Raw genomic sequence first — 18,643 nt, forward strand, 5'->3', positions numbered from 1 at the left:
GTAAAACTGTAGTCTCTCTGCTCAGATTAACAGCCATGAGGACAAATATAAATACTGATAATTTTACTAAGCAAATCAATTCCTTTGTGCTCAGTCCAAGGCACAAAACGAATTCTGCAGTAAGTACTTATATACTGAACTCTTCCCTTTTTTCCAGTAAATTCAAGGAATAAGCTCAGTTTTAAGGATCTGGAAGAGGTAATTTGCTAATCTTGGTACAGGACATCCATTAGTAGTTAGTCAAAAACTCACTTGTTTTGAATGTGGGTTTTGTGTCAATGAATTTCTGCATCCCAGAGCCCACGTAGCTTGGGGTGACACCTAGTTACAAATTTCAGCTGGAAAGACAAACAGTCCTTGGGACTTTTCTCTTCATAGAGTAGATCTGTGCAAGCCTTGAGAGGCCGTGTTGTGCAGACTGTTTGTGACACTGGCATGGGACAGCTCTGTCCCCAGGTCTGTTTGGTATGTCTTTTCCTACCTGAAACAGGGGCATGGCGGTGACCTTTCTTTTGTGTCTGGGATGTCAGGAGGGAGGGCCTGGCTAGGGCTGTGCTCAGCATTAAAGGAGAAAGGTGAAGCAGGGACACAGAGGCTGAGCAAGCAGAAAGGAGGAACTGCAGGGTGCAAAGCGCTCCCCAGGAGAGGGGCAGGGCAGGGTGCACGGAGCAGAGCTTGCCAGAGGCAGGTTAGAACAAGCAATTGCCATTTCAACAGCCAGTTCAGAAACTGGTGGAGGTAATGCAGCAACCACGGCAGCATGGAGCTCAGCTCTGGCTGCAAAATGCGTACAAAATCCTTGGTTAACATTAAGCAGCTCAGTCCGCGGGCTGGAGTCGCAGCAGCATCTGCAGTGCAGGAGCATCTCCAAGTGCCTGGCCAGAGGGCTGAGCAGCACGGTCCTCCCTCGGGACAGCGTGTTTGGATCGCTGCACCTCTGCAGTGCACGCAAACCAGCACAGTGGATGCAAATCGTCCTCCCGAGCCCGTTTTCATGTTTACCGTGTTTTCCTGCATGGCGTGTTTGCAAATACTTGCGAGTTAAACACGGCTAGGACCGCGTAGGAACACGAGCGGATCACGTACACAGCCCTGGCAGCGTGTCAGGCTCCGGGAGAGCCGGCGCTGAGACAGTTCTAGGTGGAGCTGTCTGAGATAGCTGCAAGTACGAGTTTCACAGACTCCTCTCAGAACATTGCCTGCAGGGCACAGATGTGATAGGAGGGATGAATACACCCCTGTCTTTGTTGCATGTTTGTTTTTGAAGATGAGCTTTTAAAACAAAGTCACTCTTCCTCCTACGGTTTTTTAACTACACCACAGAACGCCAGTGCCTGGATGTTGAGCCTGAGCCTTGCCACATCAGCTGTCTGTTCAATCAGTCTGTTCCTTCTTGCCTGCTAAAGCAAGGGAGCCAGGCAGGATGCACAGCCAGGATCCACTGTGCAGGGGTGCCTGCAGGTGCCTGTGCTCTCCTGGCCATCAGGGTGGTCTTTGTGTGGCTCTGTGCTGCTCAGGGCCCCCAGCAGCACTGCAGCTCCTGCTCCTGCCGGCCCTGCTCCTCTGCTTCTGCAGACTGTGATGCCCTTCTAGACGCTGCAGAGCAGGGACCCACTGCCACTCATGGTCCCCCCACCTTCCTGACCACATTTTGCCTGTTGTCCTCTATGGAGATTATTTTCACCATTGTTTTTTGTTAGTGTAAAGCCAGGTTTTCTCAAGATGGGTTCTCTTACAAATATTTGTTTCACAACACTAAGAAATTTCTCACAAGAAGACAACCTCTGTATTGTTTATTTAGGCATATTTCCTTTCAATCTTTTCCACTTTAAAAATTCCAGTTGATATTGGAGGGTTTGGTGATAGCCTTACAGTAGAAAATACCTTTAAAAAAATAAAAGCACCACACAACAAAAACCCTACAAACAACTGATGGGAAGTCTCTCTTGTACACCATAGGTCTGCCTTATATTAAATACAACACATCAGCATGGGTATTCTGTAAGTTTGAATTTCTTTGCATTGGCAGCCAGTGATGGATTGCCTTGGTGTCTATAAATACTGAGAGAAAATCCAAACAAAGGTTCAGATCACTGTGTCATCTCCTTTACTTATTTGTCCAATATGGCTACAGAAATGTTATCTGTGTTTTTAAAAATAAAAACTCCTAAGAAATCAAAGGACATCTCAGGAAGATTGGATAAACATTTATAGATTCCAGCTGAAGAAACTAGAGCTATAAAGTCTAAATACTTAGAAGGGTCTTTCCTTCATCAAATAATACTTGGACCAGTCTGACCTGTATCTTATTCTCTTGGCTAAGTTTTAATAGAAGGTTTGGTTTACAGCATGGTTTTCAGCAGCCCTGAGGCCAGGGAACAGATCTGAACTGGTAGTGCCAGTGGTTATTTTATGACTTGAGCAGGCATGTTCTTACATGATGTGTGATCATAATGCAGTGATACTGAAAATTCTCCCATTCTTTAATACTTTAAAGCAATTTGCATCAGAAAAAAGATTTTCTGTTTTATATCCTCTATAAATTCAAAGTCTTTATTGCACAGTAAAGCATTGGCTACTTGTTATTGGTTATTTGTTTTTCATAGTTTGAATTTGTTGTGCCTTACTTTAATCCCTTCATTTGTAAAAGAAGCCTTTGATCCACTTGGGATGGGTCTCCTTCTTAGAAGAATTTGGGGCTGCAGGACTAAGCTGAAGACATCATAGTACTTTGTAAACTACTATTCTGGGGTCAGAATTCAGGTTCAGAATCATCTGATCTGCTCATCTTTGTCACTGATGCATCTGCCTTTATTGTGTGGCAATTCTCCTGGGCCTCTTCTGCAGAATGCATTGCCTGTACGCTTTCCCTTGCAATGATGAACAAAAATGTGCCAAAACCCTTGTGTGCAGTGACAAGCAGTTATCAGAGCTGCTTGTGGTTAAAAACTCAACCATCAGACACACAGGTCTCCTATTCAAGGGTACGGGGATTTGAAATCTCATCTCTCCTCAGTTAGTTTAGATGCACTTTGCCATTGTTTCCAAGAGCTGCCAGAAGTTTTGTTGTATTGGGAAATGCATGATCCTGAATTTAAAGCTTTAAATTCATGCCTTTGATGTTGTGGGTGGGAGGGAAATCCCAGAAAACCCTTTTTGGTCAGTGGCTATGTTATATTAACCATCCTAACCATCTCACCCTGTCTGCAGTCATTACCTGCTCCAGGGGCTCGCTGAAACTGTCCATTTTTAAGAGGGAAGGTACCATTAGACATTAGACATTCTGATAATGATAGTGACATTGTGTCTGTGTGGAGTGTAAATCTCATTGGGCATTTTTTTGTTTTGTTTTGTTTCTGCTGCACAAAAATAAGCTTTTGCTCATATTCTGAGACAAAGGTAGTGTCATGGGTCAGGGATGTGTAAGAGTTCAGATTAACTCTAGATTCAAATTCAACTGTAAAAAGCCCAAGGACATGGGTTTGAAAAAGTTGGACTCAACATGGTATCAGAAATGGGTCTTCTGAGCGATTATTATTTTACCAAGTAGCTAACACGTATGTTTTTATACTAGGGAATCAGAAATATGTTCAGGTTAAAAACTTCCAAGCTGATACAAGGGAGGAGAAAGGTCTTTGAAAATTCCTGTCGTACAAGCACCCTCACATATATTGATTGGCTGGGCACACACCTGTACAAATTCTGCTGCTTTGCTGCTATTTTAAATTTTAAAAAAATGTGCTACTAGCAGAGTTGGGTAAAATAAACTGCCTTCACTGCAATCAGTAATGTTATTGCACCCAACTGCTGTTATCATTAGTGAAGATACTGAGAGCCATTGTTTTCTTACTCTATTTGGAATTTGAGTCCATAAACTTTTATGAGCTATAGTTTAGATAATGTTAGGAAATTGCTTGTCTGGAACTAAAATTATCTCATTGTATCAAACAGGCAGGGACAGGTTTTGGCCTTTTCTACATTACTTTCTTTGCTATAAAAGAGATCTTATCTTTCAAGAATTATAGAATTGCACATTAAATTTCTGGGTTTATTCATGGAAATGTAGTAGATCTGGCTTCTTGATGTCTGTGACTTCATATGAGTACAATAATTAATGATCTAGTTCACAAGGAGAGAGATCTATGAAAAAAAATGCTATATTCTCTTGGGGGGTTTTATAAGAGATTCTCAGGTTTATCTGCATGAATATCTTTATGATTGTTAGAAATGTGTTTCCTTTGACGTATTTCCATCACAGCTAGGATTAACTGCATTCTGGAGGCTGAGTGTAAAATTGTTTACTCAGAAAATCAGTGGCAGAACAAGATTTTTCTGCATTATCCATCTATCTTGGCTTCTAAGGAGCAAATAGTGAATTAATTGAAGTCTTTTGGGATTTATATAGCCTTATAGCCAAAGTTCATGAAAGTCTCCTCCTTTTTGATAGCCTAATGCTGTCAACAAACTGAAATGTGCTGCATGTGTGGATATGACTTTAAAAGCACAAGACCATTTTTTCCACTGAAGGTTTCTTTTCACTAGGATAATACACTTCATATCTCCTGCTCAGTTAAATTTGGGGAAGATGATTTTTGTGGAGTGTTGTTTTTGCAGTGCTCAGTGAAGATTTGTTCCTGCTGCTGGTAGGTGAATCTCAGGGAATTCCTGTACTCCAAGTGATGCTCTCCAAGAACAGCACAAGCTGTCGTGGCTCCCTGGGTTTAGGCAGCCACTCGGAGTAGGAATTCACACTGTGAGCAAACACTTCAGTGTTGTTTGCACTGACAATGTACCAAGTGAGGTCTCCACCCAAAAGCAGAGTCAAGATCTTGGAGAGAACATTGCTGAACAAAGGCACAATTAGGAAGGAGCTTAAATTTGTAATGTTCAGAATTATTGTTCAGCCCTATGATCTCCATCACAAAGTCCCCAAATTTTCAAATTCAGGATGGTTCTTCACTTACGTATATTGTTTCCAGACACAGATATTTTTTCCTTCTTTGTTCTTCTATTAGGAATGGGGGGGAGGGGGGGGGAAGTGAAGTCTCTTAGAAGTGCCTCCCTTCTGCTATATATTTCTTAATTGAGTTCTTGGCATAAGGAAGGGAGAAAAATATGTCTAGCTATTAGAGTAGCTGTGTGAACTGGAAAGCCTCCAACTTCCAGAAATATATTTAAAGGGTTCAAGAAGATCCAAATTTCCAAATAATTTTTAACTCCTTCTCTTGGTCAGCTGTCAGTATTTGATAAATAGGGTGGGACTATTGTCAATATTTAACAGCTCAACACAAATATTATTCTTCATACAATGTAAAAATAGTATATGAAATGCAAATAAAGTACTTTATTCCACAGTTTGGTAGTAACAGAAGCAAGTGATAAAATCTCCCTTGCCTCCATACAAAGGCATAGAGAGAGAGAAAAATGTTACCAGTGGAAACAATCTTCCCTGCTGGGAAACAAAACAGTGAGATTCCTCACTCCTCCCTAAAGTCACGTCCCAAGGGGGGTTCTGTGGTAGAAGTTTGTTGTGAAGTGTTTCTGAGCAAGAAACAGCAAGGTAGGACTGGTGATTCAAACCAGATCACTGCACAGTCTGCAGGAACAGAGCTCCTCCTGCACACCACCAGGGCCCCTTGAGTTGCTCTGCAGTCAAATACTGCAATACAAAACTCAGTTGCTCAGTAACTCATTTACTTCTGGAACTTTCCCTACACTCAGAAAGCTTCATTCCAGAAAGCCACCACTTAGTATTGCTGGATGGAGCAGACTGCCCTCTCCATAGGCACATGCTACGTGACTGTGGCATCATCCTGGGAAAAATCAAGATGCAGCGTGGTCTGCAAGAGATGGGTTTAATGAGAACCACAAGGAAGCCTGGATGTCACTTTCCAATTTTGTGTTCCAAAATGGTTTCCTATTATTTAATATCTTTAGAAACATTGTTGCTGTGTGAATGGTTTGACCCAACAGCCAGGAGAAACTGCTTTTGTAGCTGTAGGGAGAATCTGCGTGTCAGCCATGCTGTGACAAGCCGGGCTGGCTGCAGGGACATGTCACACCGTGCACCCCAGCTGCCCCTGCTAGGGCACTCGTGTTGGTAGCCTGATTAACCACCACCCACACAAAACAAAGGATAAGGAACGGAGCCAGTTTATTCAGGATACTTTCAAATCTATCATTGTTTTGGATTTGGCTTCTGTCCAGTGCAAAACACATTTTGTGTGTTCCTACAGCTGCCATGTAGAGTGGACCCTGAGGTAGTAGGAAACTGCTCAATTACTAGAACTGTAGTGTGCCACTTATTCTGTAAATGAGTGAGTAAATCCAGGAAGAAATATAAATAATAGTAAAACTTTATTATTCTATTTTGTCCAAAACAGCCAGGATGCTTTACCAACTAGCTCTTCCTCTAATCCTTTACTGTGATTACTGCACTGTTAATATGTTTCAGCTGCCATGCAGAAAAGTCACATCTCAAAGCACATTCCATCCTTCTCCTGTCCCACTCACAAGGCAGAGCTCCACTGAAAACCAGGAAGATGAGCAGTCTTAACTGAGTGACTGAAGGACAGTTTCAGGTCACTTTAAGAATATCTGTTCCTGTATTTTGTCATGGTCTTATTATCTTTAAGTAATTTTGCTAATTATTTTTGAACTAGTAGCATCTACAGCTGAGAATATGAGGTTATTTAAAGGAAAGAAGCTTGATGTTAATTTTCAGTAGTTTATAGGGCTTCTTATTTGAGAAAACAGAGGAATTAATTATCTCCATCAGGAATTATTTGCAACCTTTGCAATTTTATAGCATGCACTGAGGTATGAAAGTTACTGTTAAGTGTAGCTGGTGAGCCATAGGGTGCTGGGGAAGACTTTGCAGTGACAGTGACAGTTCTTATCCATTAAGATGGAGTTTGGCTTACCAGGAATCATCTTCCAGCATTGATTTGGGGAGGATCAGCAGCTGCAGAGTATCAGAGCTCCTTGCAAACATCTCATTAAATGTTAATTATAGTTTCAACTTCAGTGGCCTGAGAAAAGGGAACAGGTTACTCACATAACTTCAGCAGCCCCTCACCACATTTCTGTTTTCAAAGCAGACAGGTGACACTTTCAGGCAGGGTTTGTACAGCTGGCTTGGACTGTGCCACTATGAAACCTCTGCCAGACTTTCAGAGCATCTGTGAGAAGTGAGGATTTCTCACTTGTGCTGACTTCAGGAGTGGATTAAGCCACTCTGCTTTGACAGATCTCCTTGCTATCTTCACTTGCAGCCTCACTTGTGCAGCCTCTGTGGGAGCATCATGGCTGCTTTGAGCACCTGTAGAATACATTTGGTATGGATGGCACCAGGCAGTGTTGGTGTAGTTCATGACAGCCTAACCTTGTGGGGCAGGATGTGCTGATGAGTCCAGACCACAATCACTTGTCAGAACCCCTGAATATGGAGCTCTGAAATCAAGAGCAGATCTTGGCCACAGTGCTTGCAGCAGTTTATCAGTGGAGATGTGGCAAATCCTCTTGCACAGTCGCTGAGCTGACAGAACTGTGCTTCTGTTCATTTCTCTGTGCACTATGGACTGTAAGAAAGATTGATTTTTTCCAGAAACCACTTTTAACTGATTTTGGGAGAGTCACAGCTGTTTAACTACAGAAAAACTAGACTTTATTAATTTGTTTTCTGTCTAATCCCTTCAACTATAAAGCTGGCAGCACACACAGGGAACAAGTGCCAACATCAGCACTTCCTTTGAAATAAACAGCAACTCAGATAACATTTACGTGTTACAAAGAAGCGGTTCATTTGATATTTTCTTTCTCTTTTGCAGCTGAGCTATAAGGCTGAATTCTTCTTCCTTTAAACCATGAGAGAAATAAATTATTCAAAAGAAAAAAAATCCCTAGAAAGTGAAGTAGCAAATGGTTTTCCTTTCTCAGAATTTTATCTCTAAGCAAATATATTTTAAGCTGTGAGCTCAACCAAAAATCTCATAGGATAAAAGTGTCCAAATTTCAAATACCCTGTCAGGATTACAATTCCTAATTGGAGATCTGATGAACATTGCATTCAAGGATTTGGATCAGCAAAGCATCCAACAGAACCTGGTCTGGATTAGGGAGCTGTAGTACAGTAAAATTCACATGCATTTCAGGAAGGACAGGATATGCTAATTACTTCTAGTAAACACTGTACTTATATAAACATTTGGGTTAAAATATTAGAAATCATATTAGTCTGAGAGAAAACTTGAACATATGTTAAGCCTAAAATACTTCAGAGTATCTGAAGAACATTTTATGAAGATCTTACATAACATAGGAGCTTACAGGAGTTTGACTCAGAACCCCCAGGTGCTTCTGGGTTTTAAGTATGTCATATTAATGTCCTTTCACTCCACCTGAAGAAAAATTCAGAGACATTCTAATGTTCCAGTGACTTCAAATGAAGTTTCCTTTTTTGTATAGACAGGACACTTTAGAATATCAACAACATGACTGGCAACTGTAGGAAGAAGAATTTTGCATTTTTGATCCCAATTAAAACCTGTTTGGTATTTTGGATACATTAAATCCAGATGACCAGACTCATATTGATCCTAATGCTGCTGACAGTTTTGTGGAAGAGATTTTTGGGGAGGACATGGAATACAAAACTCAGAGTGAGTATAAAACTGGGGCTGTATATTAATATTTAAGGCCATCTTGTTTTGTTCTGTTTGTTGGAGTTTTTTAAATAAAATTATTATACTGGCTAACTTGCCTGCCTAACTTATTGTATGGTGGTGCCAGAAGTGACAAATGACCTGCTCCCACAGTACATGTAGCTGCTAAATGAATGCTCCTGAAGGAGGGGAAAAATGTTTCTATTTCCCAGCCTATTGGTAATTATGTTACCCTCACTAATCCGGATGCATTACAGCCGGTGCGGTGAACCCATTCCTGTAGGTACCTTTAGAGTGAAAGAGGTCAAATGGAACTAACGTAGTTTCTCAGTCTACTAAAATCAATGCAAATTTGAATTTCAACAACCACTAAAAATGGCATAATGTGATTTAAATTATGATGCTGCTTAGATCTTGTCTACACACTAAGTTGTACCAGATTTGCTAATGATGTGTGTGGTTTGAAAATTGAATTAGTCCCTGCTCCTGAAAGATTATTTATAGACAAAACCCAAAGAGTTAAGAATGCCAGGACCCTGCACTGCAGTCCAAATCCTTAGGGGCTTGTTGACACTGTAGAGGAGCAGTGGGAAAGATCTGCCTAGCACTGTCCAAACCACTCAGCCCTTACAGCAAAGCAGTTTTGCAGTAGATGAATCACCTTGGGCCCTGGAGTGGCAGTCTGTGAACATGACTGAACATTTGAATCCACATTTTCACATTGTACTGAGCCCTTTATGTCCAGGATAGGTTCTCACAGAGGTGCTTGAGACAGCCTTCACCCAGAAAGAAGCCTTTACAAATTATAGACTGCAGGGAAAGGAATCTGGTTTGATATGGAGAGAATACAGAATGGAAGAAAGTGAAGATAATGGCAGTAAATTTCTCCTTATAATTTAATTCTGCAGTGGTTCCTTATTAATCAGATAAACACTGTAAGCTAGCTGTGATTTAGAGGAAATATTTATGTTATTTAGAGAAAATATTTAGTGAACTTTGGTAGCTACTTGCTTTGTAGAGGAACTGCTTATGATAAAAGAGCATTGTTGGAAACATTGTTTTATATCTTGTCTACAATATTAATGGTTACAGGAAGAGACTCAATGACATTAAATATTGATTATATACCAAGCCCACATCCTTCCTTTTTCCTGAGAGCGACAAGGATTTGGGTCTTCTGCTGCTCAGAAGCAGAGTTTGAATAACCTGTGCTGTTGTCAGGACTTGATTATTTTATATTGTGTGTTCAGCCATCCATTGCAAAGGTGAGGCCCAGCTCCCAGACAGCATTGGTGAGCAGATGTGTGTCTGGGAGAGGTTTACAAGTCCGTCAGTCCTACCCATTGCTCCCACTGTCCCCCTGCATTGCTAACCAAAGCCAGCAGCCTGCAGGGATGTACCAGGCCTGTGAGGCAAAGAATTCCCAGTGCTGCCAGAGGCCACCTGCTGCTCAGCAGGGTCCTCCTTTCCTTGTTTATGTTACACCCCCTGCCAGCACAGCCTGTTTCCCTAGCTACACCCTAATGCCTGCAAAAGAGCCAAAGCCTGCTCTGCTGTGGATCTGTTGTGGGGACCAGCAAGAATGTTGGCTTCTTACATTAATGCTACTTAGAACTGTAAACACATTAATTTCTTCTCAATAAAAAGTAAAATTCAAAGTAAAAACAATGAAACAAAGCAGCAAGTAAGAACTGGGCACAGTTATGTCTCATTTTCAGAAAGTATTGAATGGATTATCTGCTTTCTACTTCTAGAGGAACAGAAGACTTCTTGTGGTTCAGATTCTGGGTAGGACCTTTGTGGTTCAGCCTTTGGTCTGTATTGGTAGTAACACTTTCTCTCTTGGGCAACAGCTGGAAATGGTGATTCATCTTCCTGGAGCAAATCTAACAATAAAACAGTGCAATTAAAACAGTCCAGAGCACGTGGTCAGCAATGAACCAGGACACTGAAACCAACTGCCAGAGTGATGCCTTAGGTCACACACATGCTTGTGTTAGGGTAAGGGTGTAATGCAGTCACCATGCTGATACTGCCTAGCCTGTGATCATGGGTCTATGAATTTAATTGATTTGGTAAATAGGGATAGGTTACAGGCTCTCTTACACTGAATTTTTTCTAATGAAGTCAGAAAAGAGGATGAAATTAATGTTTTCTGCAAGAAAATGTCTGCAAGTACATAACACACAACCAAGGAAACTGGTTAGTGCTACAGAACAAACCCCTCATCCATTCATTCATTCACTAAAAAATATTGTTTAAGCTTGGCTGTGAACTCAAAATTGAAACATGCAAAGATGCACCCATCTTTAAGTCTTGCCTGCCTTCATGTCAGTGGATGTGGGTTAAGTTCCTTGTGCATTCTTGAATTTTTACTTTATTTTTTTTAAAAAGCACTGACATATAAGACATACAAAGAAAAATGGCCTCAGGGGAACCACCTTCAATGCATCACAGAAGCTTTGTTCAAACAGCTTTCTATTACTCACTCTGACCACACAAGGGCTGAAGTGGTTTAATAATGTGCTGTACAGGAACGGATTGGTGGTGAGGATCACCAGACAGCATTGCACCAGCCCACGTCAGCTCTGGATGGCCTCCAAAGGCAGGAAGCAAGCACAGCAATGCTGAGCAGCGTGTTCCTACGAGAACAGAGTGGGGAGGCACTGGCCCAGCAGCTGCCCTGCTGGAAACTTTCCCTTCCAGGACACGAGGAAAGTTTTGTGCTGCAGCGTTCTTGGGAGCATGGAGGAAACTGCTCCTGCTGCTCTCCTGTTCCACTCAAGTTCCATCATGTACTCGGGGTAGGCTTACCTACAACATAAGCACTTCTAAAATGCTGCAGCCTGGCTTTGCTGCTTTGTTGGTTCTCAGGTCAGCTCACTGTTTATTATCTGAATGCAAAAAGCAGCAGCCAGGTAGTGTGTTGCGGGGAGCATTCTTGTGCCTTCTCATTTTTTAATTCCTTTAATATTTTGCTTCTCCATCAGTTTTGCTAAATATTTTCCACCCATGTTTCCATATTTTGCCTAAATTATTTTGTAAAATTTAACATTTGTTGATAATATACCTGACTGAATAAATAATGTACTCATTATTGATTTCACAATTTTAGGACATATGCCACATTATTTCAAAGTACTATGATAACTTGGAATATTTAGACTGCAAGCATAATATCAGATCTGGAATCTGAAATTAATTTTAACCTGACTGGTTTTACTGTCATGTCATAGACACATTCTGAGGAGTAAGCTATTAAAACAAAATATTGTAGGCTCTTCTGGTAGAGAGGAAAAATATAGGCAAAAAAGAAAGTGAGAGTCAAATTCCCTCCTATATCAATATAATAAATTGCTTTTTCACATCCCAGGTATAAAAAATCCTCAACACAATGAAGCTGTTTCAAAAGCATTCTCAATAAGCTGAGTGGAAATACTCATAATCCTGATGACTTGTTTGTTGAAGTGGGTGGTTATTTTTTCATAATTTTATTTAATATGTATATATTTTCCTAGCACCTTTCTGATCCCTGTGCTCCCAGCATGGAACAGAAGGCCTGCAGGAAGGGTGGTGCTGGGCATGGGAACAACCCTGAGCACAGGACAGGTGCTGGAGCTGGAAGAGCTAATCCTCTGTTTAGACATGGTACCAATACTGGACCAGGTAAACAGGTCACTTGCTGCCTGCTCTGATTCCCAGAGCTCAGGTCCATAAACATCCTGGCCTATTGGCACTTCCAGGAGACTGAAGCCAAGGTAACTATTTATGCTAAATTAACTTTGTGGAAAGCAGATGCAAACATATCAATGAGGGCTGGCACCACAATTAAAGGTTTTCCTAAATATTTGTGTACTTTTACACGAAATCTGAAATACATTTACCACAACATATTTTGGCATAAACTAGGTGTTTTTTGGGGCATGTTGATGGCAATGTACCACCACCCTCTTCTACACTGACTTGTACACACACTGTTTTCTGTTCACCAGTCTAAGGATGTGCTCTGAGAGCAGTTCTGAGTCTGAGCAGAATCCAGGCTGTGCTTGAACTCTCAGAAAGTTTACATCCCCAAATGACCCCATGCTCTGAGCCCAGTGATGATGAAATGCAGAGGAGCTGGAATGCCTTCTTGGGTTTGTGACCTACCCCTTGCCAAATACCTCACTAGGGCTTCCAGGCTTCTGCCTCCAGTACCTCAGTTTCCAGGGTTCCACTATCCAAATTCTGGATGGACCTCACATTGTTACGACCAAGATTAATCCCAGAATCAAGTAAGATAAATTAATCATAGACTTTTATGTGCAAGGGATATAAACAGAAGAAAATGTGCTATTTCAACATGGGATCATTTTTAGATCAGCACCATATTCACACTGTTTACTCTTTTATGTAGTTTTTGATTCTCTCATTTTTCAGGGTACTGATTTTAGAAACAAATGGTTGCAGGAGGGTCCCAGTATGTTGTTTTGGAGTTGGGTTTTTTTGATTTGGAAAAGATTTCGCTGTTTCACAAATCACAAAAATATTTTTACTTCCAAAATGGGCTCTAGACCTCATTAAAATACCAGGATTTTTTGCTTCCAAGATAACAAATCATTGCTATGTGATTTTCCTCTAATTTTATGGAGCTAGCCTGCTTAGCTAGGAAAATAATTTGTCAGAAAAAAGGATGTCTCTGTGAGTGGTGTTCATTGCTTAAGAAGTCAGTGCAAGAACAGCCTTTGAAAGATTGATATTCTTGAAATATAAACCCTGAACTTGTAGTACCCTTTTTTAAATTGCTATAGGAGAAGAAGGGAACAGGAACTGCAGTGGCTGCCTTGACTACAATCACTTCATAGAGGAAGAAAAGAACTGTGGTAGAATTTAAGAGCTAAGCCAATGGCTGTCCTATTGAAGCAATCCTAGCAAGGCTTCTGTCTCTAATTATTACAGACTGGAGAAAGAAGAAAGGGTGCTCCAGGATGCTTGCTGATGCCTGCTTTCTGCTTCCTCTTGTTCCTCTGATGTATGGTCAGGAGTAAGAGAATTATCAGGACTTCTACCATGTAACTTCACCCAGAGCTTAGCCAGCACTGTTTTTGCCCAGTAAACCTTTGCATTTTCCTTTTATTTTGACAACTCTGACCAGTCTGAATTCCTCCTCACCAGCAGAAGCTGTTTGCTTCCACTCTAGCATTTTGAAATTCTGATGTAACTCCATTACTGTGGAGTTTGTGAGGAGTAAAGTGTCTCTGCTATATATGTGCTAACCAGTAACTCAGGAGAAACAGCCTCAATAGACTTCATTCTTCTCTGACGTTTTTGATACACATACACTATACAAACAAAATATTCTTTACACAAATACAAATATTCAAGAGTCCCCAGGTAGTTGACTATTGCTATTTAATGATGTAACAGCAGAGGGATATAGCTACTATTTTTCCCATTATAATCCAATTGTCAACAGTTATGTCATAGTGGCACCTGGACTCCATGACAAAATTCCTGCTTGTGTGTCAATATCTCACAATGCACTTGTGCTCCCTCCTGCCAGAAATTATTTTATAAAGGGGAACTTAAAAACAATAGAAAACACCAATGGAAAATATGATGCAAATGTTCATACATTTAAAACCATGAGAAACTTAGATGGATAGCTAATTCAGGCATAAAGTGCTATAGCTGGCCAGACCATATACAAGCTAAAGTACAAAAAAAACCCCTACATCTTTTGTGCTTTATAGACAGGGGAGGGAAAGAAAAAGAAAATGTATTTATGTGCTGTGAGCTTACACATATTTAGCTGGTTATTTGAACTTTCCTAAGAGTCCCTAAAAATAAACTGAAAACATCTTAAACTACTTATGACAAACAGAATTGCAGGAAAACTCTATTGTTTCCAAATGTGCATTTTAAAAAAATGAGTGAACAAGAGGCTGCTCTGTAAGAGAAAGAATCTTAATGGAAAAACTTATAGAACTCTGAGTGTAGCTGTATGAAAGTAGCAGATGACCCTTGCTGCTTAACAAAATTTTATCTGTCAGTACAAAGGTTAACTTCAGGTTAACTTCAGAATATATGTTTCAAAATTCAATTAATATACTTCCAACACATGACTTCTTTTAATGAAAGCTTACTGCAGAGGCAATACAGACAGAGATTAGTACAGGTCTGACTTCTTCTGTGCCATTTCTGCGTTGTATAATAGGAAGACAAGGGCAGAATAAATGTTTGAAAAGTTCACTGTGACCCACTTTTAAATATCAGACTGTTTCTGACCAGAATCAGGCCAACATTCAGGTTAAAGATACAGAAATGTATTTTTCAAAAGGCAAGGAAAACTTGGAACTTAGGTGTTAAGTTCCATTAGTCATAGACGAATTACATTCTCTATGTAAATACTTTTAAATTTTAGTTGATTTAGGGCTCTTCTCTGGCTGAAAAATAAAAGTCCAAAATCTTAGTTACCTTCTTCCTTTAAAACAGATAAATGTGCTGTTTGTGGGTCTCTTTATTGGCACACTTTCCACAGTTTGTTCACTGTTTAAGAGGACAAAAAATTAATGTACAATTTCTACATCAGGCAATGGCCAGGCAGTATTATCAATTGATGCAAAATAGAAAAAAAATAATATAATAAAATAAGAAAATAGAATAAAAATAATGAAAAATCAGAATAAAATAAGGTATCTTTCTCTCTTTCTCTCTTTTTAAACATGTAAGTTGCAAATGAACATAATCAGTGTGTGATTCTGGGCAAATGCTGTGAGGTTCCTTGTAAAACCCTGACATCTGTCTGTGAGCAAGCTCCTCTGAGGCCAGCTGTGAGCCACAGGCAGTTCCAGGGAAGGGAATACAGGTGTATCTTGTGAGGAGGTGCATTTTCAAGAAGTATGTAATGCTACAGAACATTCCTATGCCCTTTGGGTATTATAAGATAGTATGCAGCGGCCAACTTTTAGTGACTCTTACCTCAGTTGTCTTTGGAGTCCTTTGCATCTGCTACATCAGCAGTACAATTATTAAAGCTCAGGTTAATAAAGATTAAATTATTCCACCTCTCCCCAGCTTTGCACTCCAGTCCAAGTCTCCATCCTTTCAGAGCGTGACAGAGTTGGCCCCTGCATGCTGAGAGCACCTGATTTTGTCTCCACTGAATTCAGCCCATGATGCAGGAGGTGAAGCACTCAGCAGGGATTTCAAATATCTTGCAGCCTGAGCCCCTGGCTTCAAAACTGCTGGTGTGGTGTGACTGTCTTTGGACTTCAATTCACCATTTTTTTAATGCCCTGCTTTGCCTGCTAGATCACCCCTCTCTTCACCCAAGTGTTTAATGCATTCTATGGAAAGTACCTGTATTTTACTCACCAAATTGATAAGGCTGAGACAAATATCTGTCTGCATTTAGTCTTCTTTCTCCACACAAAACTTTATGCTAAGAATTAGGTCTGCACGTTAAACTTTGCAGGGATAAGTCACCATTTTTTGAGTTCACATTACCTCTAGATTTTAATTAAATACTAAAATTAAGTATTAAAGGATGCAAAAAGAAACTGTTAATTTTGGTTTTGTCAGTGGTGTTTTCTCAGTAGCCTCTTTTTAGTAATTTGTATGGTATTCCTGTCTCCAAACTGAAGTACTGACCTTCCGAAGTGATTTGGAATTCCTTAGTGCTGCACTTATTTAGGCAGCTGCTCTGAAAAGCTTCAGGTAACAACCTGATAAAATACTAAAGTGTATATATTAGTGTACTGAATCTGAGCTGGCACTGCTCACAGTTACTGAGCCAGACAATCTCAGTCTATTTTCTGCAGGATATTTGGGGTTGAGGTTCTTTCCCCTTCTCTATGATCTGATGGATTATATTTATTTTCTCATCAGAAAATTAAATTTCTATGTAGGTTTCCATCTTGACTATCTGAAATACTTAGTGCTTAATCTGTTTTTTAACATTGCTCTTTCAGACTGTAATTCATCAGTCTGGGTCTCTTGAAGCAGAAAGCACTTGCTCTGCTCCTGAGTGCTGCAGGTATGTCTCAGATTGCCAAATGGTTTCAGGAAAACTTTAATGAAAAATGTCGGGTTTTTGGATAATAGATGGTGAGAAAGGAAAAGGTCTGCAAAACTTATCCACATGGATCTGCTTTTTACTAGAGCTGACAAGAATAATTTTATTCATGGCTAATCCTAAAAGTAGGTAGTGGTACTAGAGTCAGCAGAATGCTTGCCAAGTTTCCTGTGGATATGCCCTCGTTTCAGTAGTGAATGAGGTGATCTTTTAATGAAAAAGAGAACATAAATAAACAAATAATACCGATTATTTTTCCCTCCTTCCAACAAGACAGTCATTATCATTTGAGATTGTGAAGTACATTCACCATTGGAGTCCTGCTGAGTTAGTGATAAGGGAACTGGCAAGGCATTAGCACAGAGACACTGCCCTCTATTGCAAACTGCTCTGCTGCTGCCTCTGCTCTTTCATTGACGAGACCAATGCTAATCAACAGTTTAAAAACCACATATAAACGGGGCATTTTAGTTCAGTAATTTTCTGTCAGTCTGTAACATTAGGGCTGTGCCAAATGCATGAAGGTCCCAACAACCCAAGATCTTTTACAGACAGAAAGTGTGTGACAAACACTGGTGTGCTGTTTGCTGCATTGCCCTTACCTGCATCTCAGCTGGATTTTGATTTGATTTGGTGGGTATGTAACCCGAAAGGCACAGAACGGTGTAAATCAAAACCAGAGGGGACACTGCAGTGGAGCTGGGGGTGAGGAGCCAGCCCAGCACAACTGTCTCTGAAACCCAGCTCAGGGCACAGCCCTGCTCAGTGCCTCTGCTGCCCGCCACCAGCGCCCCTGGGAGCAGGCAGGCAACAGCTGTGGGGGAGGCTCTCACAGCGAGGCAAGCAGGGCCTGGCACAGAGAATCCACTTCTTCCTACATTGTTCTCAGGTGTAAGGGGAGGGCCTGTGCTCAGCAGGGAGGACTGAAAGCAAAGGCTACAGCCACTCAGTCTCAGTCTCAGCTGCTTTTTCCACTCCAGGGTAACAATTGATGCTGTCCAATGGGTTCCTCAGGTTAAAGCATTTCTCATTATTAAAATGGACCTGAGTTTTGTCAGAAAGATCCTCCTCTAGGTCATCTGTGTGTGTCTTTTGATGCTGAGAAGGTGAAAGACCTTAATCTAAACCACATCTAATGCTGTTGTGCTAAATAACGAATTGTTTTCATTAGCTTCCTATAATGCCTCATGTTAGAGTTTGCTGGCATTTACAGTGACTTGAGAATGCTCAGTGCTGTAATTTTGGCTAGAGGAAGCTGCTCTACCATCTGTCTCCACTGGCCTCTAGTCTGAGTTCACTGAAGAAAAGTATTTAATACACAGCTTTTAATGTTTGTCATTTTAATGACAGACAACCACAAGGGTGAAAAGCACCCAATAGTTGTGTGGCACGAGGGAAAACCTCAGTGCAAAAAGAAGGACGTGTTCAGGGGGAACCTTCATGCCAGCACTGCTGTAAGTGGGAAAGAAAAGAGCAGAGTTGTGGTTTCCCATCCCTCCTGTTTTGTGGGACAGATTCACTTAGCATAATTCAAATTGTACATCACTGGAAAATATGTTTAGGCATTTCTGCTCACCTTTATCATAAAGTTGCTCCATCTCTGCTTTCTTACTCTCAAGGAATTTTTGGTGTAACTTCATCTCCTTTGCTCTTCCAAAAGTAAGAAAGGCCTGGCAGGCCTTGGGCTAGAATAGAGTAATAAGGATAAAGAAAGAGAAAGCCTTGCTTTCCAAAGCATCAGGAAGACAGCAGACTTGATATTGTTGGTAAATATTGCCATATGGACTTCTCAATTATTATTACCATTAGTCTGCCTGATGTGGAAATAGAACTACATCAAAGAAATGCCACCCTAAAACACCCTAAAGCCTGTTCACCTAGAGAGCCCTGCACTGGGAGCCCTTGCTGGCTCAGAGGAAGAGGG

This window comes from Lonchura striata, chromosome 16, assembly GCF_046129695.1.
Source record: "Lonchura striata isolate bLonStr1 chromosome 16, bLonStr1.mat, whole genome shotgun sequence".
In the NCBI taxonomy this organism is placed as follows: Eukaryota; Metazoa; Chordata; class Aves; order Passeriformes; family Estrildidae; genus Lonchura; species Lonchura striata.